Source organism: Tachyglossus aculeatus, chromosome X1 (genome assembly GCF_015852505.1).
Source record: "Tachyglossus aculeatus isolate mTacAcu1 chromosome X1, mTacAcu1.pri, whole genome shotgun sequence".
Classification (NCBI taxonomy): Eukaryota; Metazoa; Chordata; class Mammalia; order Monotremata; family Tachyglossidae; genus Tachyglossus; species Tachyglossus aculeatus.
In genome coordinates this window covers 113,867,348-113,895,224 of record NC_052101.1, presented here as the reverse complement: position 1 = coordinate 113,895,224, position 27,877 = coordinate 113,867,348, and the positions used below count along the sequence as shown (strand labels likewise).

The following is a 27,877-nucleotide window of genomic DNA, read 5'->3' as shown; positions in this document are numbered from 1 at the left end:
TTGAATTCTCAAGTTTTAGGCCAAGGGCTAGGACAATATGAAGCTCAAAGCCTAACCAAACTGGACCGGCCATTTTGAAAAGCCACTAAAAAAAAAAAAAAAAAAAAAAAAAAAAAGGAAAAAGTAAAAGAAAAATCAAACAGAATCTGTTTGAGAATGTTGCTCCACCGCGTGATCACCAGCCGTTGGGAAAACATTTTACCTTGAGGACTGGCCTGCGATGCAATCGACTAGGCCTTTGAAAGGAGGGAGAAGAAAGAGGAAACGCTAAGGCAACAGGGCTATTGCACAAACGGATGACCTTCGTTCCCTCCCACGAAGAACATCGTTCAGATTATTCTGTGTATATAAGAAAACCCTGAGCCTTTGCCGATGTGAAGGAAAATAAAGTCACACGCGCCCAGAATAGTTTTTAGCTGGTACGAGAAATTCATCTGCTATATTGTGACCTTTGGAGTGATCCAGAGAGACATTTTAAACATTAAAAAAAGTTCTGCTCACATAAGAGCACGAAAATGAAAATGAATACTTGGGGTGTACTTTCCTTCTTTATACACATAGCTTGCACTGTTCTGGCTACAAATCTAGGGGGACTTTTAATACCCTTTCTTCACAAAGTTTATACAGTTAATGGAACAGCTTCTCCCCACCCCAGAAAATAAGAACCCAGAGAGGCAAAGTCAGTTCATATGTAATAACTATCACATTCCCTGAATATTCAACTCAGTGTTGCAACCCTCTACTCTAGACTGAAGAAAATGGACAGGGAGGTTTTGAGCCTTGTCCAACTTCACATAAATAGGAAGAGGTGGTGACAAGCCAAGCAGAGCCAGGAAATTCAAAGTTAAACTTGACACTCCTGCATGAGGCCATGACCCCCAAGCCTCAACAGAGTTAGAGGAAACTAGAGGGTTTCAAACAGAATCCTCCATCCCACCCTTGGGGCATTTGGTGCAGATAGACACAGTTGGAGGATAATGTGTCTTGGAGTTTATAAACTCAGTGATAATGGCACTTGCCATCTGTCCTTTAACACTAATAATAATAGTAATTGTGGTATTTGTTAAGTGCTTATTACGTGCCAGACAGTGTACTAAGTCCTGGGGGGATACAAGGAAATCGGGCTGGACACAGTCCCAGTCCCACATGGGGCTCACAGTCTTAATTCCCATTTTACAGATGAGGGAACTGAGGTCCAGAGAAGTGAAGTGACTTGCCTAAGATCACACAGCAGACAAGTGACAGATCTGGGCATAGAACCCAGGTCCTTCTGACTCCCAGGCCTGTGCTCCATCCACTAGGCCACGCTGCTTCTCCTCTCCCTGGGATGCCTCTGCTGTCAATGACGTGGAGAAACAGACAAATCTAAACCCATTCCATTCCGTTCAGCAGCCCCTTACCTGGGAGGAGGCTGCTTACCAAGAATCAACATGGACGGTATTCCTCTCTTCCAAAGCCACATCCATGCCAACAGCCAGAATCCAGCCCAGATCAAGAAATCTATCGATCGATTCAGAACACTTACTAAGCGCCCCAAGTGCAGAGCACTGAACAAAACACTTGAAAGAGGACAACGGAGTTAGCATACATAAATCCTTCCCTCAAGAAGCTTGCAATCTAGCAGGTGCTTTTCACCCCAGCAGAGTAGGTATGCTTAGCCCTCTGTGGGCATTTATTAAGCGCCCCAAGTGCAGAACACTGAACAAAGCACTTGAGATAGGACAACACAGTTGGTATATACAAGAGAAGCAGTGTGGCTTAGCGGAAAGAGCCCAGGCTTGGGAGTCAGAGGTCATGTGTTCTAATCCCGGCTCTTCCACTTATCAGCCGTGTGACTTTGGGCAAGTCAACTTCTCCATGCCTCAGTCACCTCATCTGTAAAATGGGAATTAAGACTGTGAGCCCCACATGGGACAACCTGATTACCTTGTTTCTACCCCAGCGCTTAGAACAGTGCTTGTCACATAGTAAGCGCTTAACAAATACCATTATTATTATTATTATTATTTTTAGTCTTTCCCTCAAGAAGTTTACAATCTAGCAGGTGCTTTACATCCCAGCAGAGTAGGTATGTTTGACCCTCTGTGACATTCCTCACGAAGCCTGCATTAAGGAAAACTCGCCCAGTAATGCACACACCCTCACTGGCGCTGCATGCCCGTGTGCAGAATCATGTTTTCCAACCCTGCAGTCACGCTCCAGCCAGACAGATGCCTGCTGTCAGAAGAACGTTTCCCAATTGCCTAACAGCGCTCTAACCAAAATGAGTAGTAATAAACTAATAAAGGAGAAGCAGCGTGGCATATTGGATAGAGCACGGGCCTGAGAGTCGGAAGAAACTGGGTGCTAATCCCGGCCCTGCCACTTGTCTGCCGTGGGGCCTTGGGCAAGTCGCTTCACTCCTCTGTGTCTCAGTTCCCTCGTCTGTAAAATGGGGGGTTAAGACTGTGAGCCCCATGTGGGACACATACTAATCCAACCGGATTAGCTTGTATCTATCCCAGCGCTTAGTACAGTGCCTGACACATAGTAAGCGTATAACAAATGCCATTAAACAAATAACCCCCCCCTTCAGAAGAACTGAGCATATTGGCTACTCTTTGGCTCACGGTTCATCCATAGATTGAGGGAGTTTTTTTCAGGGGAGGGGAAGATAGGAGAAAATTCAAGGGGCAAAGAAGGGGAGAGAAAATAAAGGAAAGACTCCAGGTGACTCGTTACCCAACCTAGAACATGCTTTAAAATGTGATTGAGAGAACAGAGAGCTTGTATGACGGTATCTAATTATTAGATGGTTATATATAACCTAGAAAAGCAAGATGCTAAGTACAGGATATGTAAATTGGTAGCGGGGGGGGGGGGGGGATTTTGCTCTTGCGAGAGAGATGGAAAAAAAGGCAGTCGTGCTGCTAGGCAGTTTCATGTGTTCCCTCCTGCTCTGCCACCTCCGTATGGCAACCAGAAAGTGGTGGGAAATTACCTTCCCCGGCTTGAAATGGGATTTCTGGACCGATTTTTTTAAAGTTCTGAGCTCTTAGGGGCTTTCACTCACAAAAGACAGTCGGCGACATCATTATCGGGTCAGACCAAGAGTCTATCCAGCTCAGTAGTGGAACCAAAACGCTTGCAGGAACTATGTGATGGGTGCCCTCCTGGCTACCCAGTTTCCTGCTTAGAGACAGACCACCCAACACCCCAACTTTCTCTTTGGTGGCCCAGCATGGCCCACAGCTGGATCCATGGATCTATCCAAATCCCTCTGGAACCTGCCAAGATTTTCTGAGATTCTGTTCCCTGTGGGTGCAAATTCCTTATGCTCCTTCCTCTTGTTGGGGGAAGAAGTGTTTTCTTTGGTTTGTTTTGAACCTGTTTAGAGCCCCTGAAGAACCCAAGCAATCTAACCCCTAGCATACAAAACTGCCTGGGGGCTACACATTGGCTTTGGGTGAGCCCAAAACTTGTGTCGTGCCAACCTGAAGTTGGCAGAGCGTCTCTGCTCTGTGGAAAGGTCCAGAAAGCCACGGAAGCTTGCTGTCCTTTCCACAACTTCAGGCTCAATGGGTTCCCCCTCAATTTGGTGCAGAGGGATCTGGGGAAACTACCAATTCCGATGTCACTCCATGTCCACCCTGTCTGCCGCCCCTTTCATTGTGAATGGCAGTCCTGTCCCCTCTCTGCCTCCATCTTTCCAGACTAAGGATACCCAGCCTTTTCAGTCCATCATCCTCTTGTTATGGGCAGGGAATCTGTTTATTGTTATATTGTACTCTCCCAAGCACTCAGTATAGTGTTCAGCACACAGTCAGTGCTCAATAAATATGACTGAATTAATTAATTAAACCTCGCTCAGAAGCTGCTCCAGTCCCTCTGACTGGTTGCCCTTCTTTAGCTCTGCTAGGACCTTCCTAAAACATGGCAACCAGAACTGCAGATATTCCAGGTACTGACAGACCAGGGTCTCATACGGTGGGAAGTGGCGTGACCTAGTGGAAAGAGCACGGACCTGGGTTCTAATCCCAGATTCACCACAAACCTACCCTGCCGGGTGATCTTGGGCAAGTCACTTCACTTTTCTGTGCCTTAGTTCCCTCATCTGCAAAATGGGGATTCAATACCTGTTCTCCATCCTACTTAGATTGTGAGCCACCTGTGGGAACTGATGATCCTGTCTCTACCCCAGCGCTCAGTGCAGTGTCTGGCCAATAGTAAGCACTTAACAAATACCACCATTATTATTATTATTATTATTATTATATGCCTTTTTATTCGGTTTCCTTCCCCCCTCCCAATGATGTCCTTTCCCTAGGCTGGGGCAATTTCAGTTCTCGCCGTAACCTGCTGCATTTTCTGTGTCCATCACTTGAGAGAGCTTTCTGGGGTGTGAACATCTGGATCTTCCTAAAGTCACTCTCAATTGCTGAAGACCTACAAGATTTGGGTACAATGAGACTCTCAATCAGTGCCTCTGCTCCCTGTCCTAAGGAGGTGGGCCCCAACACTGTCAGGAAAGAGTGGTGTTCGGTGTAGCACACCAGTTCATCTGCTTTTCAATGCCTCGAGGCGTGTGGGCAGAGGCTGTCATTTCAAACAGCCTGTTCTCATCCAGGACAGAGAAAAAGCCTTCTGCACTAAGCTGTGGTGTTCATGGTAACGCACCTCTTTCAATGCTGTGAGGTCAGACTGCCATCTTTGAACAAAAGTTCAATTTACCCAATGAAGCTGCTGCTGCCCTCAAGGCCCCGCTCCCTGGTTCCAGGCCCCACCCCTGACAGACTCAGGCACCCTAATCCCTGGCGTTCAAGATGGCCCTGTGGGCTGCATACCAGCTTTAGGCAATTCCTTAAGTTCTGCCGCGCCAAACTGGAGTTGGCAGAGCATCTCTGTTCCGTGGACAGATTTGGGATGCCATGGAAGTTTGTTGTCTTTTCCACAACCTTGTGGGCAGGGATTGAGTCTACCGACTCTATTGTATTGGCCTTTCCCAAGTGCACACTCCAGTGCTCGGGCCAGAGTAAGCACTCAATAAATACCACTGATTGAACAGGGTAATAATAATAATAATAACGATGGCATTTGTTAAGCGCTTACTATGTGCAAAGCACTGTTCCAAGCGCTGGGGAGGATATAAGGTGATCAGGTTGTCCCAGGTGGGGTTCACAGTCTTCATCCCCATTTTACAGATGAGGTAACTGAGGCCCAGAGAAGTGAAGTGACTTGCCCAAAGTCACACAGCTGACAAGTGGCAGAGCCGGGATTAGAACCCATGACTTCTGACTCCCAAGCCCGGGCTCTTTCCACTGAGCCACGCTGCTTCTCAGCATGTAGCTGGGCTGGGGTAGCTTGTATCTACCCCAGACCCTTTAGTACAATGCCTGAAGGCGCTTAACAAATACCACAAAAGAGGGTACCCTTCACAGAACCTTGAGTTCAGCTCCAACCCATCCTTGATTGCTGGTTTGCCCAGGTAGAGTGGACCGGGTTGCATTAAAGCAAGGGAGAGGAGGAAAGGAAGGGAGAGAATTAAGCATCTTCTCCCACTGCATTTTCAGCTGCCGACATTTTGATCTGATTTGCTCTTGACAGAATCAATGCTGTGACTGCAGACTAGACAGGAAGACCATCCTCCACGTTCCCTCAGACCTGCCAGGGCAGAGGACCAGATTTTCAGATCTCTTCCAGACACGGCTCCCTCCCTCGTGTTGATCAGGTGCCGGCCCCCAAAATGCGACATTGGCCTTGACCACTTTCAGAATTCATCCTGAGTGACCGCTACTAACCCTGGAGGGAAACCCCAAAAGCAAGGGCCACAGATCTGCCCTCTGGAATGAAGACACGAAGCCAGGGAAGCAGGAGAGGGGCCCTGTGAGCTCGTTGTGGGCAGGCATCGTGTCTCCCAGACTGAGCCTCCTCCTTCCTCTCCCCCTCCCCATCCCCCCTGCCCTACCTCCTTCCCCTCCCCACAGCACCTGTATACGTTTGTACAGATTTATTACTCTATTTTACTTGTACATATTTACTATTCTATTTATTTTATTATTATATTTTGTTTTGTTGTCTGTCTCCCCCTTCTAGACTGTGAGCCCGTTGTTGGGTAGGGACTGTCTCTATATGTTGCCAACTTGTACTTCCCAAGCGCTTAGTACAGTGCTCTGCACACAGTAAGCACTCAATAAATATGATTGAATGAATGAATGAATGTTGTATTAGACTCCCTTAAGCGCTTAATACAGTGCTCTGCACACAGTAACCATTCAATAAATACCAATGGTTGGTAGCAGGGCAGACAGCAGTCAGCAACGGGGGGTAAGAAAAAGTACAAGGGAATGCTGGCATAGCTCTAGGGATGTGAGGGGAAGATATGGGGGCCCTGCTCCACTTGTCGCCAATTGGCAAACCACTCTTGGGCATTCACTCTCGAAGCTTTCTGGGAAAACCAGGGGGACAGCCTCTTAAGGAAATCTCACATAACCATTCATTCATTCATTCAATCGTATTTATTGAGTGCTTATTGTGTGCAGAGCACTGTACTAAACGCTTGGGAAGTACAAGTCGGCAACATATAGAGACGGTCCCTACCCAACAATGGGCTCACAGTCTAGAAGGGAAGACAGACAACAAAACAAAACATGTAGACAGGTGTCAAAATCGTCAGAACAAATAGAATTAAAGCTATATGCACACATCATTAACAAAATAAATAGAATAGTAAATATGTACAAGTAAAACAAACAGTAATAAATCTGTACAAATATATACAAGTGCTGTGGGGAGGAGAAGGATGAAGATCAGATGTCTATGGTGCTCAAGGGGCATGCCACCCCTTCGTCTCAAAAAAATTCAGGTACGACAAATGCAAACATGTGAAAGCACAGCAATGGGAGGGCAGAGCCAGAAACCTGGTTGGTGAAATTGGGAATCTTATGGCAAAATAATAATTGAGGGTTAAGTGCTTATTCTGTGCCACATACTGTACTAAGTGCTGGGGTGGAGAGGGGATAATCAGGTCACCCAGTCCCCATCCCACATGGGGCTCACTGTCTGATAGTGGGGAGAACAGGTATTTCATCCCCATTTTACAGATGAGGAAACTGAGGCACAGAAAAATCAAGTGATTGGCCCAAGGTCACAGAGCCGGCAGGAGGCAGAGATGGGATTAGAACCCAGGTCGTCCTACTCCCAGGCCTGTGGTCTTTCCATTCTTCTTAATAATAATAATAATAATGGCATTTGTTAAGCGCTTACTATGTGCAAAGCACTGTTCTAAGCGCTGGGGGGATTCAAGGTGATCAGGCTGTCCCGCGTGGGGCTCCAAGTCATCATCCCCATTTTACAGATGAGGGAACTGAGGCTCCGAGAAGTTAAGTAACTTGCCCAAGGTCACACAGGAGACACGTGGCGGAGCCAGGATTCGAACCCATGACCTCTGACTCCAAAGCCCGGGCTCTTTCCACTGAGCCACGCTGCTTCTTCTTGAGGGACAACCCTCAAGAAGGGCAAATTTACAGTCTTCCATATTACCTCTAGACTGTAAGCTCCTTGAGGGCAGGGGGCAGGGAACATGTCTGCTCTGTTGTACTGTACTCTCCCAGGTGCTGAGTACAGTGCTCTGCACACAGTAAGTGCTCAATAAATACCATTGATTGATAGATTGATTCCATTTCAACAGACCACTGGAAGCGGGGATGGAGGGGGAGGGGGGGAAAGGGGTTGGGGGGAGAGACAGAGAGAGAGAGAGACTGAAATGCCAGAAACCTGGAAACTAGAATCATTCCTCTATTTCATTAGGTACACACATACACCACATGTACACACACACGCACACACACAAATAAAGAATAGGAGCAAGTCAACTTACAGTGTCCGTGCCCACCTATGAAGAATCCCTCCGAATAATGTGGGGGATTTACTGAAGTCTCCTTTTAGAGCCGCTTTGGAAACAGTACCTTGAAGTACCTTTTACGTTGAGGTAAAAGGTGGAAGAGGCCTTCAGAGGGAAAATGCACAGACCCTAGGTTAGTGAAAAAGTTCAGGGGGAATCGTTCTTTGGAGGGAAGAGTAGCCAAAAGGATGGCTGGGGAATCCAGGCTCAAAGTCCAGTACAAAGTAATGCAGAAGAGAGAAACGACAGAAGGAAAAGATCTATTCCCCCAGTGGAGAAACTGAGGGAAAAGATGATTCCACCAGTCAATAATCAAAACCAATAAAGTCTAGCCATCACAGCAAAGAGAGAGAGGGAGAGAGAGCCAACTCACTGAAAATTCACCAAGATGTAGAATTAAGCCAAACTGCAGCAGTAGACTCACCTGCAAGAAACCCAGGAGGAAATGTCTATTTAAATGAAGGTAGATGGTGAGATGCTAACCCACCGCCCTTCCCACTACCCCATGGACACAAAAGCTCTGTGTGCTTCTTTCCCATAATCCTCCTATCCAACCGACAGGGAGTGGGGAGGGGAGAATAGGGGGAGGGGAGGGGGGGCAGACTCAATCAGTGAACACGTAAATCCATTAGTTGGCATTAATAGAAACAGCCCGCGTACGTCAAGAATAGAGCCGCAGGTCTCTTAAAGCTCATTATGTATTTGCAACAGACTTTCTGCAGTGACAAAAGTAAGCTCTCTACAAGAACAACCTTTAGAGGTCTTGTTTTCTAGCTGAGCCTCCCCCCTCGGATGCTGGGGGGCCGGGGGGCAAGGGAGGGGAGAGAGTTCTTCAGCTCTCCTAGTGAACCAAGGCTGTCCAGGCTTCACACAATAGCAAGCACAAAGCAATTTCCAAGATGCTTGGTAATGGAGCATGCAAAACACACACATAAAAATATATATATGAAACAGGTTCGGTTTTCAAAAATCTACTATCCCTTAGAGATCTCAAGGGTGTCCAAGCAAATGCCCTCCAGATCAGGTGAACGGCTCTATAGCTCTGCCTTTTGCACCTGGATGGAGAAAAGTCTGGCGATGCTAATTGTAAATTAAAGGGAGAGACTTAGATTTCCAGAACAATTAAGACTCGCTGGACTCGTTTTGCAACCCTGCCAACTGTCTGGTCTCCCAAAGTCAATGGCTTTGTATTTCTTCCAAGGAATGTAACAAAGTACATTGGAAGACATATGTAAAAAAAATCTCTCCTCTCTTTCCAGACTCCTCTCCCCTAGACAACTAAGGAATAAGTTTGCACACCTAGCTAAACTCTTGCTAGAAGCCCTACAGGAAAACTTTGTCAAAAGAAGCCACAGAGAGCCAGGCTTTGATTTTATAAATATCACGAGGGGGTGGAGGGGGAAGAGGAGAGGGGGGATCCCACCTGTAAGAGCCCAGTTCTAGCGATGAAAATGGGGGAGGCAGCAAGACTAATCACAAACTGTTCAAGAGTGTGGAGACTTGACTCTCTAGAGGGAGGTTATTCAAACACAAAAATTCCCGGTGTTTACCGAGCTACTCCAGTTCACAGCTAGAAAACACTGAATCCCACTGTTCCCTCTCCAAAGGCTGAACTGGATTCTTTTTAGGTTGACCTTCTCAGTCAGGGAGACCTGGGTTTCAAGGATGGCCCTTGGGATCCAAGACATAATGAAAGGTGGTAGAAAGCAAAAGAAATGGCACCTGGCATCCAAATGAGTTAAAAGCCAAACTGGGACCAGCATCCCAGGCTGGGAATGAGGTACCGGGATAGCAACATAGGGAAAAAAAACACCCAAAAACCATCTACCAGCTGCTTCTCCCCACTAGTCCAACAGACCATAAGAGTCAGAAGACCTCTGACAAAGAAAACCAGTCCAAAGGCAGAGGTCTCTGTAGAGGCCAACGACCTGGATGTCGCCCCTTGCCACCCAGAGGACGCTACTAAAACTCAATCAATCGATGGTATGTATTGAGCGCTTACTGTGTGCAGAGCACCGTATTAAGTGCTTTGGGAGAGTACAATACGAAAGAGTTGACATGTGTCTCACCTTCCACTCAGCCATAAAGGGAGTCTCCCCTCCTAGTAGAACAGGAATACAGTTTCAGGGAGGGGTAAGGCCCAGATGCCCTCCACCTTTCACCCCTGCCCTAGCTGTGGTCTCTGTTGGGTTATCCCTACAGTGCTCTGCACACAGTAAGCACTCAATAAATACAAATGACTTGACGACTTACTGACTGACTGCTCGCTAGGGTGGGGCAAATTGGGGCAATCACCTCAGAGCCTGTCCCTTTCCACTCGAGCCGCAGACCTGCTCAATCAAGGAATGCCAGCCGCTGCCGGAACCCATCAGCCCCTGGAACCAACTGCTCATGGCTCCATGCGGAGGGAAACTTGCTTAAAATAATAATAATGGTATTTGTTAAGTGCTTACTATGTTCCAGGCACCGTTCTATGCGCTGGGTTAGATATAAGATACAAGATACAAGTCTTTTATTCATTCATTCATTCAATCGTATTTATTGAGCGCTTACTGTGTGCAGAGCACTGTACTAATTGCTAGGGAAGTACAAGTTGGCAACATATAGAGAGGTCCCTACCCAACAATGGGCTCACAGTCTAGATTGTGAGCCCGTTGTTGGGTAGGGACCATCTATATGTTGCCGATTTGTACTTCCCAAGCGCTTAGTACAGTGCTCTGCACACAGTAAGCGCTCAATAAATACAATTGACTGAATGAACGAATACAAGATAATCGGGTTGGACACAGTCCCTGTTCCACTTAGGGTTTACAGTCTTAATCCCCATTTTACAGATGAGAGAACCGAGGCATAGAGAAGTCAAGTGACTCACTCAAGGTCACACAGCAGGTAAGTGGCAGAGCCAGGATTAGAATCCATAACCTTCTGACTCCCAAGCCCGTGCTCTATCCACTAGGCCGTGCTGCTTCTCATGCAAAAAGAGGCACTATAGCACCAGCAGTTAGTTCTGCCCCTTAAATCCTGCCCCCCTCTTCTCCTGACCCAGTTGTTCTGTGCCCTTTGGACAGTTGACATTCGTCCCGCCCCCAACCCCACAGCACTTATGTACATAACTTTAAATTCTATATTCTAAATTATTTATTCATATTAACACCTGTCTCTCCCTCTAGTCTGTAAACTCATTATGGGACGGGATAATATCTGCTAATTCTGTTGTATTGTCCTCTCCCATGCACTTAGTAGTGCTCTGCCCATAGTAAGCGCTCAATAAATATGATTGATTGTTCCCTGTCCTGCACCCCCGACTAGGGTCAGCCTTCTCTATTAGAACTCACCCCAGCTCGCCACAGCACCAGGTGTGTGTTAAGAATGACAAAAGGATTACGCCTCCACAAAGACCTATACGTACTCACTGATTTTCCAGGCTCCAGATATTTTTCTGGGAACATGGTCCGGGGGCCCCAGTGTAGTCAGAAACCCCTAGAACAATCATCACTGAGCAGGCAGTCAGCCACTGTAGAGCTACAAAGTGCTTCCAATTTGTCTTTCTCTTCTGCAGATGGCATAAGACCAGAAAGGCCACTGGACTCTTCTCGGTAGATCCCGACATATTACCGGCTTACCCGGCATGCGTGAGATGCTTCTAGACTATGAGCCCGTTGTTGGGTAGGGACCGTCTCTATATGTTGCCAACTTGTACTTCCCAAGCGCTTAGTACAGTGCTCTGCACACAGTGAGCGCTCAATAAATACGACTGAATGAATGGGTTTGAGCAGATAAGAGCTAAAGCAACAGAGCCCCGATGGGAGCTGCAGCTTCTCAAGACCTTCCCGATTTAACCCCTTTATGGACCCACCTTTCATTTCCAGTCTCAAATTTTCCCTATGTGGCCACCTTAGTCCAACATCCACCTCCCCCACCTTAAATTTCATCCCACTGACCTCTTTCCAACCCTACCATTTTCCCTCCTGCTCTTTCCTGTTCAATCAATAAATCGCATTTATTGAGTGCTTACTGTGTGCCAAGCACTGTACTGAGCACTTGGGAGAATAAGATTGTTCATAGACATGTTCCCTTCCCACAACGAGCTAACAGTCTACCTCTTTCTCCAGCCTGCATTTTTCTGATCCTTTTTAAGTGTGTGTGTGTGGGGGGGGGGGGGGGGGGGGGAGCACTTAATCCTTTCCTCAACTGCTGCTCTGGTTTCTCCAGGCAGGAATACTACCCCAACCCCCAAATTGCCCTATCCATCGTATCCCCCTCCACCCCCGTCACCCACCCTCTTCCAGACAACGGTTTAATGTCGTTGGAACCAGCAGAAAAGAAGCCACTGCTTAATCTGGATTAACAGACAAGGAAATCTGGTTGATTCTATTAGTGAGCCACAGTTCCAGTTGGGAACTGCCAGCCCTGGGTGGTGGGGAAGATGAGGGAGGGGAGGGGGGGGAGAGAGAGAGAAAGGGAGGGAGGGAGAGAGGGAGAAACATACTGTGGGCTTTGTCCAGGTAGAGTGGAGGTCAAGTCCAACTGAAAAGCTCCCTGTTCTAGAGCTGCTCTTTCCAGGGTTCCCCTGACCCTAGGCAGGGAAGACGATATGGAGGACAGTGATCCGATTCCAGTGGCTAAGGATGGAGATTCGGCCAGGCCCCTCACTTCCCAGAACCTTGTTTCTCCACTCAGAGAAAGAACCGTCCGTGAAGGCATCGCCCTGACTCACGAACCAGGATCCCCTCCGTGGAATTCTGACTGAGTCTCTTCCCCTCTATTCAATCATTCAATCGTATTTATTAAGCACTTACTGTGTGCAGAGCACTGTACTAAGTGCTTGGGAAGTACAAGTCGGCAACACATAGAGACGGTCCCTACCCAACAACGGGCTCACAGTCTGGAAGGGGGAGCTAGACAACAAAACATGTAAACTCACTGTGGGCAGGGAATTTGTCCATTTATTGTTGTATTGTATGCTCCCAAGCACTTAATACAGTGCTCTAGACACAGTAAACGCTCAAGAAATACAAATGAATGAATGACTTCCAATGCCAACACCCTCAAAGTACCGCCAACTCTTGAAACAGAATGGGCCAAAAGGAACTCAGTCCCTTTTCGGGGAAAATAACCGCTCTCCGTGGGAGTCCATCAACGAGCACGCGACACCAGGAAGGAGAAAGGAAGGTTTTTACCAAGCGCAAGCCACTAAAAACCACTCACCCGAAAGAACTGAGCTCTGATACGGATGATAAATGCCCCAAAGCCTGCTGGGCTCAAAAAGGGACAAAGCACACACACACCCTACAGGTCTCAAACAAAAGGCTGTGCCCTCTCTCTGGGTGGGATCAATCCAAAAGGCTTTTGAAGAATGTTAGTACAAACACCATTTCCACCTTCAAATTGTTCCCTATGGGCTGAGGGGTGGAAGGGGACTGCCATGGTTCTCCTCAGTTCTCCCCAGCCCTCACCTAAAGGTCGCTGACAAAGATAGCACTGAGGAAATCCTGTTATTTTTCCTCCCCAAGGATCTGATGACTCAGTTACTGATTTGCTGTCACTACCCGAGTTTGACTTTAAAAGGACGAGCAAGCAACCCTCTCCCCCCACCGCCCCACCACCACCTTCGCCTCCACCCCCACTGAAAATCCTGCTTCCCAGCATCTCTCTCCCTTCGAGAGAAAAAGCAACCCATCAGAGACCCACACAACAGAACCCGCCAAGGTGGCGGTGGCGGCTTCCGAGACCCAGGCCACCCAAAGCAGAGGCTGCTCGGCCTTCGGCGCGGGGGACGGAAGGGAAAGGGACATATCACCGAGCTGAGTTTCCTGGCCTGGGCTCGGCGGGTGGCTCAACTCTTAACAGTTCATCTGAATTTCCTCTTTTTTTTTGTTTTGAATCGGCCTTCCAGCTGCTTGTGCACAGCTTCTAAGGCACATGAACGTGCGTGTCGGGAAAAACAAAAGTCCAAAAGGCAACTGGCGCCATTTCAGGCCTCCATAAGCATACATTCAGGATCGGCAGAATACATATGGCCCAATTCAGAGGGGAAACATTTCCTCATACTCAGGGGGCATCCAGGCCATGGAAAAAAATAAAAAAAAATTTAAAACCCAACGAAGCCCTCTCTTTCCAGCCTCTTAAAGTGATCTCTAGGGAAAGAAAGCTATGTTGGGTTGGTTGAGCAAAATGCATTTTTCTCTCACGAGGCTAGGATCAGATCCTTCCAGATCCACACATTTCCTAACCTTTTTTTAGCCCAGCTGGCCTTCTTTGGTCCACTGGCCTTTCCTTTTGCCTTATCCCACCCAGAAAGCAAGCCGTGGCACTTGAAGGGGGCCAGCCTGCTCACGACACCCCAGCCATTTCGGTGTGACTCCCCAAGCTTTATGCTGTAGGAAGCGAGTTAAACCTCCCCTTGCAGATTTCATCAGCCTGTTGAGTGGCAATAGAAGCAATCAAGAAATTCCATCTCTCCATCCCTGCCGCAAATATTTAAAGATCAGCCTGTATTGAGAACAAATGGCCTGTCCATTTCATTGAAAAGGGAATGATGTTTTTGAGTCCAGCTAACAACGGTCTCCAGCCAGTGAGTTAAGGAGAGGAAGCATTTGTTTCAACTTAAAAGTCACAATATTCAACTCTTGCCCTGGGACACACTTTCCTGCCAAGCACAGGCTGAACAAAACACCCTCCCAGCCCCCAACCCATCCCATATAGCAAGAGACAGAGATATAGAGGGCTAGATAGAGGAACAAATTATTAACCCCTGCACAGCCAGGAACAGCAGGGAAAACTAATGCTTTTGCCTCAAACCTGCCAAATTCAATCAATCAATCTATTGTATTTATTGAGCGCTTACTGTGTGCAGAGCACTGTACTAAGCGCTTGGGAAGTACAAGTTGGCAACATATAGAGACGGTCCCTACCCAACAGTGGGCTCACAGTCTAGAAGGGGGAGACAGAGAACAAAACAGAAAATATTAACAAAATTAAATAGAATAGATATGTACAAGTAAAATAGAGTAATAAATACGTACAAACATATATACATATATACAGGTGCTGTGGGGAAGGGAAGGAGGTAAGGCGGGGGGGATAGAGAGGGGGAGGAGGGGGAGAGGAAGGCGGGGGGCTCAGTCTGGGAAGGCCTCCTGGAGGAGGTGAGCTCTCAGTAGGGCCTTGAAGGGAGGAAGACAGCTAGCTTGGCGGATGTGGGGAGGGAGGGCATTCCAGGCCAGGGGGATGACGTGGGCTGGGGGTCGACGGCGGGACAGGCGAGAATGAGGCATGGTGAGGAGATTAGCAGCAGAGGAGTGGAGGGTGCGGGCTGGGCTGTAGAAGGAGAGAAGGGAGGTGAGGTAGGAGGGGGCGAGGTGATGGAGAGCCTTGAAGCCGAGGGCAACTGCGAAGGGTCTGGTTCGCCCAGGGTTTTGGTTTAAGGGGCTCCTTCTCGCTGACCCACTGTATTCCCCCTCTTCACCCCCAGTGAAATTCTCCAATCAAAGTGAACTCATTCCCTCCCCAAGCTGGACCCAGCTCCGGGGGAATACTGCCACGGTCCAATTCATCTTGCATCAACCCCAACATTCTTCCAAGTCAGCCTGGCCTTGGGGAAGGATTTCAGAAAGAAAAACTGGGGTGGGTCCTGCCCGCCCCCCACCCCTCAATAAATCTTCCAGGCCAGCTGTGTGAAGGAGCAAGTCCAAGTCACTCTGCTAGATGTGGTCTTTGTTGGATGGGTTTCTTGTCTTTTGTTTCCTCCGGCCAACCCCCCTGAAACAATAATCGTATTTATTGAGTGCTTACTGTGTGCAAAATAATAATAATGGCATTTATTAAGCGCTTACTATGTGCAAAGCACTGTTCTAAGCGCTGGGGAGCTTACAAGGTGATCAGGTTGTCCCACGGGGGGCTCACAGTTTTAATCCCCATTTTACAGATGAGGTCACTGAGGCACAGAGAAGGTAAGTGACTTGCCCAAAGTCACACAGCTGACAAGTGGCGGAGTTGGGATTTGAATCCATGACCTCTGACTCCAAAGCCCGTGCTCTTTCCACTGAGCCACACTGCTTCTCTGTAATAATAATGGTATTAAGCACATGGGAGAGTACAATATAACATGAGAAGCAGCGTGGTTCAGTGGAAAGAGCACAGGCTTTGGAGTCAGTGGTCATGGGTTCAAATCCCGGCTCCGCCAATTGTCAGCTGTGTGACTTTGGGCAAGTCACTTAACTTCTCTGTGCCTCAGTTACCTCATCTGTAAAATGGGGATGGACTGTGAGCCCCCCGTAGGACAACCTGATCACCTTGTAGCATCCCCAGCACTTAGAACAGTATTTTGCACATAGTAAGTGCTTAATAAATGCCATTATTATTATTAACATTAGACACATTCCCTGCCCACAATGAGCTCACAATCTAGAGGGTCTCCATTTGGGAATCATTTTCTTCTTCAGTCAGTCAATCATATTCATTGAGGGCTTACTGTGTGCAGAGCACTGTACTAAGCTCTTGGGAGAGGACAATATAACAACAAAACAGACACATTACCCCGCCTGTTCTGGTTCCAAACAAACTGGGACCGAAACAGGTCCCAATTCCCAAGGGACCTAGGATGCCAGGGGATGAACCACACCACATAAAGACACTGGTCTCTCTTTCAGCCTCTCCCCTCCTGAATACAAACCCCAAACTTTCCCTTTGCCTGGAAGACGGGCAAAAGAACCCAAAAAACCCATCATCATTACCATCATCATCATCAATGGGGAGACAGCATGCCTGGTGGAAAGAGCACAGGCCTGGGAGTCAGAGGACCTGGGTTCTAATTCTGGCTCTGCCAAATGCTTGCTGTGTCACCTTGGGCAAGTCACTTAATTTTTCTGTGCCTCTGTTCTCCCTCTTACTTAGACTGTGAGCCCCATGTGTCCAATCTAATCAGCTTGAATCTACCCCAACCCTTAGAACAGTGTTTGACACAAAGTAAGCACTTAATACCATAAAAAATGGTATTTACTGAGTGCTTACTACATGCAGAGCACTGTACTAAACACCTGAGAGAGCACAACAGAGTTAGCAGACACATTCCCTGCCCACAATGATCTTACAGTCTAGAGGGGGAGATGATTGACGTTACTAGAAGCAGCATGGCTCAGTGGAAAGAGCACGGGCTTGGGAACCAGAGGTCATGGGTTCTAATCCCAACTCTGCCACTTGTCAGCTGTGTGACTTTGGGCAAGTCACTTAACTTCTCTGGGCCTCAGTTACCTCAGCTGTAAAATGGGGATTAAGACTGTGAGCCCCACGTGGGACAACCTGATCACCTTGTATTCCCCCCCAGAGCTTAGAACAGTGCTTTGCACATAGTAAGCGCTTAACAAATGCCATCATTATTATTACTAGAAATAGACAAGGCACTACCAATTTATGCTGGATCAATCAGTTGTCTCAGCTGTGTGCAGAACTCTGGACTAACTACTTGGGAGAGTATGACACAAGGGAGGTGGTTGACACAATCCCTGTCCTCAACAAGTTTACAGTTCTAGTGATAAAGACTTGTGGGCAGGGATTGTCTCTTTGTTGTTGAATTATACTTTCCAAGCGCTTAGTATAGTGCTCTGCACACAGTAGGCACTCAATAAATACAACTGAATGAATGAATGATTTTGTGGGAGGGAGGACATCAGTAGTCAGGTCCCCAGCCCTCCCTGGATCCAGGCTGAGCACACATTCCCCCCCCCCCCCCCGACCACCACCACTCCCCACCCCAGTTTAGGCCCCATGTAGCCTGGCTCTAAGAACTACACTTTGGATAGTAATAATAATAATGATGGTATTTGTTAAGCACTTACTATTTCCCAAGCACTGTTCTAAGAGCTGGGGTAGATACACGGAAATCAGGTTGTCCAAAGTGGGGTTCACAGTCTTAATCCCCATTTGACAAATGAGGTAACTGAGGCCCAGAGAAGTTAAGTGACTTGCCCGAAGTCAAACAGCTGATAAGTGCCAGAGCCAGAATTAGAACCCAAGACCTCTGACTCCCAAGCCCGTGCTCCTTTCACTAAGCCACGCTGCTTCTCTTGGATAGACACTAGTAGGACTCACCAGTCTTGGGAGGGGTAGAAACGGAGAAGGGGAGAGATCAACTAAGAAGAAAGCAGGTAAAAGCAGGACTCCAACCTCCCCACTCAACCCCTCCCCTGACGACCTTAACTAACCTCCCCACCTCACCCCCAACCTCTTTCAACAAGAGCACTGGCTTGCCTTTCAGTTTGCCTTCACATCCCTCCTTCCCCCGCCACAAATTTGGGGCGTTTCAGAAGAAGAAGGGAGGGAGCCCAGCATTATCACCCTGGCAACAAAAGTCAAAAGAACTAACGAGTGGTACAACTGTGGTGGAAGGAAGGTAAGCAGGTTAGCAGTCAATCTGCAACAGATAACCCCCCTAGCCCAGTATGGGAATGGTCTAGACATAAAGAAGATAGCAAAGAAACACATGCCAGGGGTAGGAGCATCAAGTGGGGCCACTGCTCAGCTAAAATATATTAGAGTAATTAATGTAATTTTTTATGTATGTATTTCATTCATTCAATTGTATTTATTAAGCACTTACTGTGTGCAGAGCACTGTACTAAGCACTTGGGAAGGTACAATACAACAATAAAGGGTGACAATCCCTGCCCACAACGAGCTCACAGTCTATTTTGTACGTATTTATTTATTTATGTATATTAATGTGTGTCTCCCCCTCTAGACTGGGAGCTCATTGTGGGCAGGGAAGGTGTCTGTTGCTGGATGGTACTCTCCCAAGCGTTTAGTAGAATGTTTTACACACAGTAAGCGCTCAATAAATACAACTGAATGAATGAGTGAATGAATTAGAGTGGAAAAATGTCTGTCCTTTCAAAGATATGTGCAAGGAGCGATTTTTTGAAAGCCTACTTCTTCCAACCATGAAGATCTGTGTCTGGGAATGCTGAGGTGAATGGGCGATGGGGGATGAAGAAGGGGGAGGAGGAGAGCGGGGAGCGGGTTGACTTGATTTTTCACTTTTACAAGAGCTTTCTTTTTTGAAAAAAAGATGAAAACTTGAAGTGGATGTTTTTCTATCTCCTCATCGTCATCTTCCCGCTCCACTCCACCCCAGCAAACCTCCTCACTCTCCCTTTCACTTGGTTCTCCTGCCTCCAGCCAGATGCTCATGCCTTTCCCCTGCCTGATAGACCCACAGCTTCACCAACCATGTACCTCCCCTCTTTCAGAGCCTCCTAAATAAAATGCTACCTCCTTCAGGAAGCCTTCTCTAATTATTAACAATGACAAGACTATAATTGCTATACAAATTCAGGGTATTATTACAAAGCACTTTCACAAAAAAAAAACCCCTCATTTTTACCCTCACAAAATCCCTGTGAGGTAGCAAGCAGCAAGTACTATTGACCCATTTTTCAGATGAGGACACTGGGTCCCAGAAAATTTAAATGGTGTCACACAGCAGGCTGGTGGCAGAGCTAGAACTAGCCTTGCCTTACTTTCCAACACCTTAGACCAAGCGCTTTACAGTAGACCGGGCTACTCGAATGCCCCCATCTTCCTGGTCATGCCATCTCCTCAATCACCTCAGCATTCCTATGTATTTGCTTAATTGTTACTGATTTATCTGATTATGTTTCATATTTATAATCTATTAATTATTGTATCTCTGGCCATTTACTTCTGCTGACCTTCCCCATTAGACTGTTAGCCCCCCGAGGGCAAGGACCACACCTCATATTTCTGTATCAATCAGTGGTATTTACTGAGCACTTACTGCATGCAGAGCACTGATCTAAGCATTTGGAAGAGTGCAATATAACACTGACGGCACATCTCCTCCAAAAGGTCTTCCCTGATTAAGCACCCCCTTTGCTCTTCTCCCACTTCTTTCTGCATCACCCTGACTTGCTCCCTTTGTTCTTCCCCCCACCCAGCCTCACAGCACTTATGTACATATCTGTAATCTATTTATTTGTATTGATGTCTGTCTCCTCTTCTCTAAACTGTAAGCTCATTATGGGTAGGGAATGTGTCTGTTTATTGTTGTACTGTACTTTCCCAAGCGCTTAGTACAGTGCTGTATATCAATCGTATTTTATGTGTATCAATCGTATACACAGTAAGTACTCAATAAACACGGCTGAGTGAATGAATGAATGAATGAATGAATGAATGAATAGTTCCCTGCCCACAACCAGCTTTCAGCCTAGAGGACTGTATGTTCCCCAATCACCCAGAATAGCCTTCTGAACCCAAGTAGCACTCAGTCGACCTCAGGAATATTGGTATTCATTCATATTCATTGAGTGCTTATTGTGTGCAAAGCACTGTACTACGCGATTGTTAATCAATCTAAGGGATACTGATGCAGCTGATCCTGGAGCACCTTCAGACAAAGCAATGAACTCCAACAATCCACCAGTTACCATGGGCATCTCAAGAACGGCAAATGGAAGCCCCCAACAATGGTGAACTAGGAAGTCTTACACATGACCAAATGCAAAACATTCTTTAGATGATTGGAAATCAGAACCGGAACCTTGGCCTCCCCTGAATCAACAGCTTCCCTTCACTGCTGGTGGATGGTCTTCCCCAAGATGGAACTGCTTCAATGGCCTCTAGAATGGCCATAGGCACATTGAGGTGACTAGCCATGGCTTTACATCCAAGAGGGTTAGATTTCCAAAGAACAAAGCCAATTTGGGACTTTGGCTGAAGAATCGGAAATCGGTCCATGCCTCATGCCATCCTAGGTTAGACCTAGGGTCTTTTCAGCCTAGGATTCGGGCTCCAATGGGAGCCTCAGGATGCTCGGAGGAACGCTGTGATGGCGACCCTACCTGGATACCTGTTCTTATGGTTAGAAATGGACCATCTAACACCTCGCTCTCCTCTACATCCCTAGCAACCCACTCATCCATGGGTCAACCCACTCAGCCTCTCTTGAGCTTTCTAATATCCCATATGTATTTTTCTCGGTCACCTTCTCTCCTAAAACCATTAGCAATGCCATCCTGATGGAGACCCAGTAAACACACCAGACCGGGCTTCTATTTCCAACAGCAGCATCGGGGCACTTGGTGGAACCATTATGTGGTTGCCTTGCTGGAGAGCACAGCCTAGTGGATAGAGCACAGGCCTCGGAGTCAGAAGGACCTGGGCTCTAATCCCAGATCTGCCAACTGTCTGCTGTGTGGCTTTGGGCAAGTCACTTCACTTCTCTGTCACCAGATTTGTAAAATGGGGATTAAGATCGTGAGCTCCATGTGAAACAGGGACTGTGTCCTGTCTGAATACCTTGTATCTACCCCAGCATTTAGAACAGTGCTTGACACACAGTAAGCACTTAACAAATACCATCATCATCATCATCATCACCCATCGTCTTGATAAGGGACAGTTCATCTAACATTTTTTCCCTCTAGTAATCCACCTTGGATCACGGACTGCTCACCCATAAACCTTGCTGAACCTGTTGATTCTGTTCTACCTAAATAGCTTCCTTTAGAAACAAATTACATTTGCTTATCCCCCACTGGGTGAAGACATGTTTCCTTTTGTCTGTTCAAGCTTCAGTGGATGTTCCTTTCAAAGGAAGGGAGGTATGCTCACGGTAAACCTTGCTCTGGACGCTTCTGAATAACATTAGGGTCGACCAAGGAGAGTGGAGGGTGTGAAGTATCATGTGTATGGTGGCCACTTTTTCACTAGGGAAATTTTCTGGTTTTCTTGAAGATGACCATTTTCCTTCTCAATGAGATAGTTGCGACAGATTTTTCCCAAAATCAACCATTCACCTGGAGAATTCAGAAGACACGCAGATGCAAACCGAAACGTCCCAAAACCCCTCTTGGGCAATCATCCACCGCACTGTGGCCATCAGTGACAACTTGCAGATGAGCAGGGGGGCGACAGGGGGAAAGAGCTGCAGTTTGGTAGCACACACAGCAATCCTGCACCTTCCCTGGCAGCTCTGCAGTGGTACCAGAGCACCCACAAATCCACAGGAAAATTCCCAGCTGTGACCCTGCGGCCTGTGAGTACCTCCCACACGCTCAGGTTTGTCTCTTCCACCCTACTTCCAACCCAAGTATCAGGATGCAACTCCACCTTCTGAAAAGGAGCTAACAAACACTTGCTTGCTGTGGGAATTTTTAAAAGGCTTTGTGTACAACTGGCCTTCTAAGCACTAGGTAAATGGAAAATAAAAGCAACCTCGTCCAAGACAGCATCACATGTTTCCAGTGTAAATGATAAAAGCCTGCAAAGGCACCCTGACCTGGAAACCAGTTTATTATCCAATTTGCTACACTACTATAGATTACACAAGAAAATACCTGCTCCCCAGAAAGCCCCACAGGAAAGCAACTACCTATGAGAAAACAATTCATGCATCAAAGCTTTTCATATGTGGTCTAGATTCCCTACTTTCTACCAATACAGAATGTGGTGGGCTTGCTTGACCACGATGAAAAAAAAGTTGCAGATGATCAAAAGCTTTCATCGACAGAAGTGTCATCCCAAGGGTGTTTTGAAAATAAACCCTTTCAACAAAACCCAGGAACTACAGTTATCTATGTACCTCAAACTTCTGCTCAACTTCCACTTCAGTTAAAGACCTAGTTAGTCAATCCTGAGGACTGTAATACCACATTTCCTGGATCAATAAGTCACCGTGGCTGTCATACGAACATAAAAGTAGGTACATACGCACACACACGTACACGCACACAGATTTATTTACAAAATTTCCAAACTGGCAAATTCCCCAAGCAGAGAATGGTTCTGCCCCTCAAAAAGTGAAAGCTTCCTCAAGAAAAGGATCTGAATTTAAGATGAAAAGAGCCATAATCTTTTTTACCCGATACAGGGCACAAATAAATGAAGCGATTTTTCTGAGTACTGCAAAACTAAAGAGCACAACATTTGGCCCTGGTTGTTGTCTTCCACGTTGCTGAAACACCCTCCCCAATTCCCCCCCACCACCACCACCACCTGATGGAACACCTCTAATTCCACCCACCAACGAGCAGGAGATGGAAAGCAACTTCAAGAAGGAAACCCTCTGAACAGTAGCTGGATAAGCCTTATCTGCCCCATGTCCCACAATCTTCAGGGTACCCTCTGAGTTGAATATTCCTACTCCTCTCCTCTCAGCAACAGCTGTCACCCCTGACAATTCTCCCTGCCCTCCCACCCACATACCCCCACCCAATGGGGGAAGCATGCCACCCACAGCCCTCAAAAACCAGCATTCCCGGTACACCCTCCTCACTATCCATCGCCTGCTTAAATCTAAGGATTTTCGGCTAAATATAACTCCCTCCTGGGAGTCTTTCACCCCAAATCTCCAGGGGATCCCAGATGACCCGCCCCCACCCCCAGTTTCCCCCAGCTATTATCCGCCGGTACACTCGAGGCCACCTGGCTGCCCCCACCCCAAAACAATTCCCAACGCCCCCAGCCCTGTCCTCACCCCAATCCCCACACCGCTAAACGACTGCTCCAAGGAATCTGACTCCCAGGTACCGCTCCTCAGCCCTTCTGGATCTCCCCCTTCCCCACGGACCCTTTGCCCCGCACCCCACTCGACTACCCCACGTTCAGATCTGTCCCTCCTCCCTCTCGATCTCAGACTCTCCCACTGACCCCGACCTAGCCCTCACTCCTTCCAGCTGCCTTTTCCTCTCATCCCAGATCCTAACTCCTCTCAATCCCCGTTCCCTCCCCCACGCCCCTTCTTCACCAGTTTCTGGCCTTCTCTACACCCACCCCCTGTTCCCCCCACCACCAAAAAAAAAACCCGTTAGGCATTTCCTACTCTCTTCCCCAGCTCCCCCTCAAACCTTGGCTTTCCCTCTCCACCCCGGCTCCCCCATTCCTCCTCCCACCCTAACCCTCCGGGCCCACATGACTCCTGCCCCCCTCGAATCCTGGCCCTCACACACACACACACACACCCATACACACACACACTTCAGGCTCACCCTCTCTCCCACCCCGCAACCGCCCCAATCCCCACCGGCCCGGACCCCGCCCCCCTCCACTCCCCCTCCCCATGGCGCCAGGCCCGGGAGTGTGCACGGTAGTGGGGCCGCTGCCCTTACCCGTCTTCTCCTCCTCCGGGGGTCCCGCCCGAGAGGGACCGGGCCGGAGTCAGAGTAGGGAAAGGGGAACCGCCGCCGCCGGAGACACCCACCTCAGCCGCCGCCGCCGCCGCACAGCCAACCCCGTCGCCGCCTGAGACGCCACACCGCCCGCTCGACCGCCAACGGCGGGGGGCGAGGTCCGAGCGGAGAGGGGAAGGGAGGAGTGACAGCTCCTCGAGCCCAATCGAGAAGGGAGAGTCCGGGGGCCCCTCTTTAGGCAGGGGGGGAAAAGGGGAAAGGCGGGATGGGGAGGGGGCGGGACGGGGAACGGTTAACAAGTTAGGTTGCTCGTTGGGCGCTGGGGGAGTGAGGGACAGAGGAACGGGGCAATCGGGCGAGGAGGGGCGGGGAAAATGCAAAGGCACTTATTATTCATAACTGTTATTGCCCCGGAGGGCGGCTTCGGGGAGCGCGGCTAGCTGGTGACAGCGGGGAGGCGGGAGAGGAGTTCCTGAAGACGGCCGGTTCCAATCCCCAAAAGGTCAATTCGTCATTTCGTTTGTGTGTGGAAGAGGGGACGCGGCGGCGGCGGCGGCTGTGGGGAGCTGAGGCGGCAGAGTAGAAGTTCTCCTCTCCAGGAATGAGGAGGTGGGGAAGGAAGCAATGGGGAGGAGAGGTTTCCTTTCTGGCCGTTGTACACATGGTGAAACAGGATCAGAGAGGTTCAGGGACTGGGCCGAAGTCGCACAGCGAGTGCGAGGCGCTAAATCCCACATCATTTGTCTCCAGCACTTATTGCAGCTACTATTAGTCACCTTTGCCTCTGCATTTTTGGGCTTCGAGGTCTTTTTCGCTTTCACTCCCTTCTCCTACTCTGATACTTGGGGATCTCAGCCTCCATGTTGATAATAATAATGATATCATTTATTAAGCGCTTACTATGTGCAAGGCACTGTTCTAAGCGCTGGGGAGGTTACAAGGTGATCAGATTGCCCCACGGGGGGCTAACAGTCTTAATCCCCATTTTCCAGATGAGGGAACTGAGGCACAGAGAAGTGAAATGACTTGCCCAAAGTCACACAGCTGACAAGTGGCAGAGCCGGGATTTGAACCCATGACCTCTGACTCCAAAGCCCGGGCTCTTGCCACTGAGCCACGCTGCTTCTGAGCCTTCTGATCCCTCCCTCCCCCCTTCAACCACCACACACACCGGCCACCCCACTTCCTTGAAACTAGTGTGGCCCAGTGGAAAGAGCCTGGACCTGGGAGTCAGAGGACCTGGGTTCTAATCCCGACTCTGCCGCTTGTAAGCTGTGTGACCCTAGGAAAGTCACTTCTCTGTACCTTCATTTCTTCAACTGTAAAATGGGGATCAAATACCTGTTCTCCGTCCCTCCTAGACTCCGAGCACTATGTGGGACAGGGACTTTGTCCGACCTGATTATTTTGTACCTACCCCAGTCCTTGACAGATAGTAAGTGCTTAATAAATACCACAATTATTCTAATACTTCTCAACTCTGCTGGCTTTTTGCTTCATCCCACCTCTACTCCTCATCAGCATGGGCATATGGTAGCTTTCATCATCTTCAAATAATGCTCTACCTCTACCTCTAATGTCATCTACTAGAGAAGCAGCATGGCTCAGTGGACAAAGCACGGGCTATGGAGTCAGAGGTCATGGGTTCAAATTCCGGCTCCGCCAATTGTCAGCTTTGGGCAAGTCACTTAACTTCTCTGTGCCTCAGTTACCTCATCTGTAAAATGGGGATTAATAATAATAATGATGGTATTTGTTAAATGCTTACTATGTGCAGAGCACTGTTCTAAGTGCTGTGAGCACTGTCTAAGACTGTGAGCCCCCCCCCCCGGGACAACCTGATCACCCTTGTAACCTCCCCAGCACTTAGAACAGTGCTTTACACATAGTAAGCACTTAATAAATGCCATCATCATTATTATTATTATTATTACTTCAACCTATTACATTCCAACTACATCCCTTCTCCCCCAAATTCGGTTCTCACTGCCCCTCCCACCCCCTGTGACCTCCAGACTCTGCACCCTCTTCATCTATCCCTGTCTAGCATGACCCTCCTGGACTCCCCACCAATCCTCTAGACTGTGAGCCCGTTGTTGGGTAGGGATCGTCTCTATATGTTGATGATGTGTACTTCCCAAGCGCTTAGTACAGTGCTGTGCACACAGTAAGCGCTCAATAAATACGATCGAATGAATGAATGAATCATCCCTTCCCTCGATGCTAAAATCAACAGGTTCAGCTCTGCTCTCTCCACCAGACTTAAACCCCTTTGTCTCCCATCCCTCTCATGAGTCTTGCACCACCAACCCCCAGCCCTGAATCATCCTCACAGCCCTCTTCGTCTACTCCTGCACTTGTGCAACTGAATGCTGCTGGTAGCATCAAGCAAAAACTCCTCATGTTTGGCTTCAAAGTTCTCCACCAGGTCTCCACCATCTCTCTGATCCTTCCAAGTGACCTCCTAGCTGTATCTCACTCGCCACTCTCCCACTTCCAACCCTTCACTCATGCTGTTCTCCTTGCAGGTAAAGCCCTCCTCCCCCACCAATCTGCAGGAACAGTGCCCTCACCATCTACAAAGCCCTCCCAAAATCCTACCTCCAAGAAGCGTTCTATGATTAATTCCCAACACAACAAATTCTGTCAGCCCAGCAGCTCGCTTAACACTTAGATACTTCCATCTACCCTGAACATGTACATAATCTACTGTACATAATAATAATAATAATAACGTATTTGTTAAGCACTTAAAATCTTCCAAGCACTGTTTTAAGTGCTGGGGTAGATATAAGGTAATCAGGTTGTCCAATGTGGGGCTCACAGTCTTAATCCCCCTTTTACAGATGAGGGAACTGAGGCACAGAGAAGTTAAGTGACTTGCCCAAAGTCACACAGCTGATAAGTGGCGGAGCCAGGATTAGAACCCATGACCTCTTACTCCCAAGCCCGTGCTCTTTCCACTAAGCTGCGCTGCTTCTCATAAGCTTCTTGTAATACATGCTACATTCGATTATTGATTCAGCTACTTCATCCTGACTTATTTCTACAACTTCCTGCTATATCCTGATAAGAAGCAGCATGGCCTAGTGGAAAGAGTGCAAGCCTGGGAGTCAGAGGATCTGGGTTCTAATCCCAGCTCTGCCACTTGTCTGCTGAGTGACCATGGGCAAGTCACTTCACTACTCTGTGCCTCATTTCCCTCATCTGCTAAGTAGGATTCAATCCCCATTCTCCCTCTTATTTAGACTGTGAGCACCATGTGGGACCCGATGATCTTGCATCTCCCTCCAGCACTTAGTACAGCGCTTGGCACGTAGTAAGCGCCAAACAAATCCACAATTATTATCCTTGTCTTCCTCTTACTTTCACTATTTGTAAATACTTCTTGTCTGTTCCTCTCCCCCTTTAGACTCTAAGCTCCTTGAAGGCAGAGGATGTGTGCTTCGCTTCTGTGGTACTCTCCCAAGCACATAAGAGTAGAATGCTTGACATTCAGTAGGCACTCAGTAAATACCGTTGGTTGATTGAGAAACACTCAATTGAGAAGCAGTGTGACCTGGGAGAAGCAGCGGGGCTTAGTGGATAGACCACGGGCCTGGGAGTCAGAAGGTCGTGGGTTCTAATCCCGGCTCCACCCCTTGGCTGCTGTGTGACCTTAGGCCTCACTTCTCTGGGCCTCAGTACTTCATCTGGAAAATGGGAATGAAGAGTGTGAGCCCCATGTGGGACAGGGACTGGGTCCAGCCTAACTTGTATCTACCCAGTGCTTAGAACAGTGCTTGGCACATAATAAGCACTTAACAAGTACCATCATTAGTAGTAGTAGTAGAAAGAGCACAGGACTAGA

At 48.1% G+C, this 27,877-nt stretch overlaps 1 protein-coding gene across 2 annotated transcripts in view; it reads right to left on the bottom strand.

Moving 5' to 3' along the window:
• The window catches only part of GNG7 (G protein subunit gamma 7), a 210,193-nt gene extending 186,112 nt beyond the window's left edge, over positions 1-24,081 (bottom strand). For both annotated transcript variants that reach the window (XM_038773058.1, XM_038773057.1), the window contains exon 1: positions 24,007-24,081. The gene's annotated coding sequence lies outside the window, so the exon portion shown is untranslated. The remainder of the gene's footprint in view (positions 1-24,006) is intronic.
• Between the last annotated feature and the right edge of the window lie 3,796 nt (positions 24,082-27,877).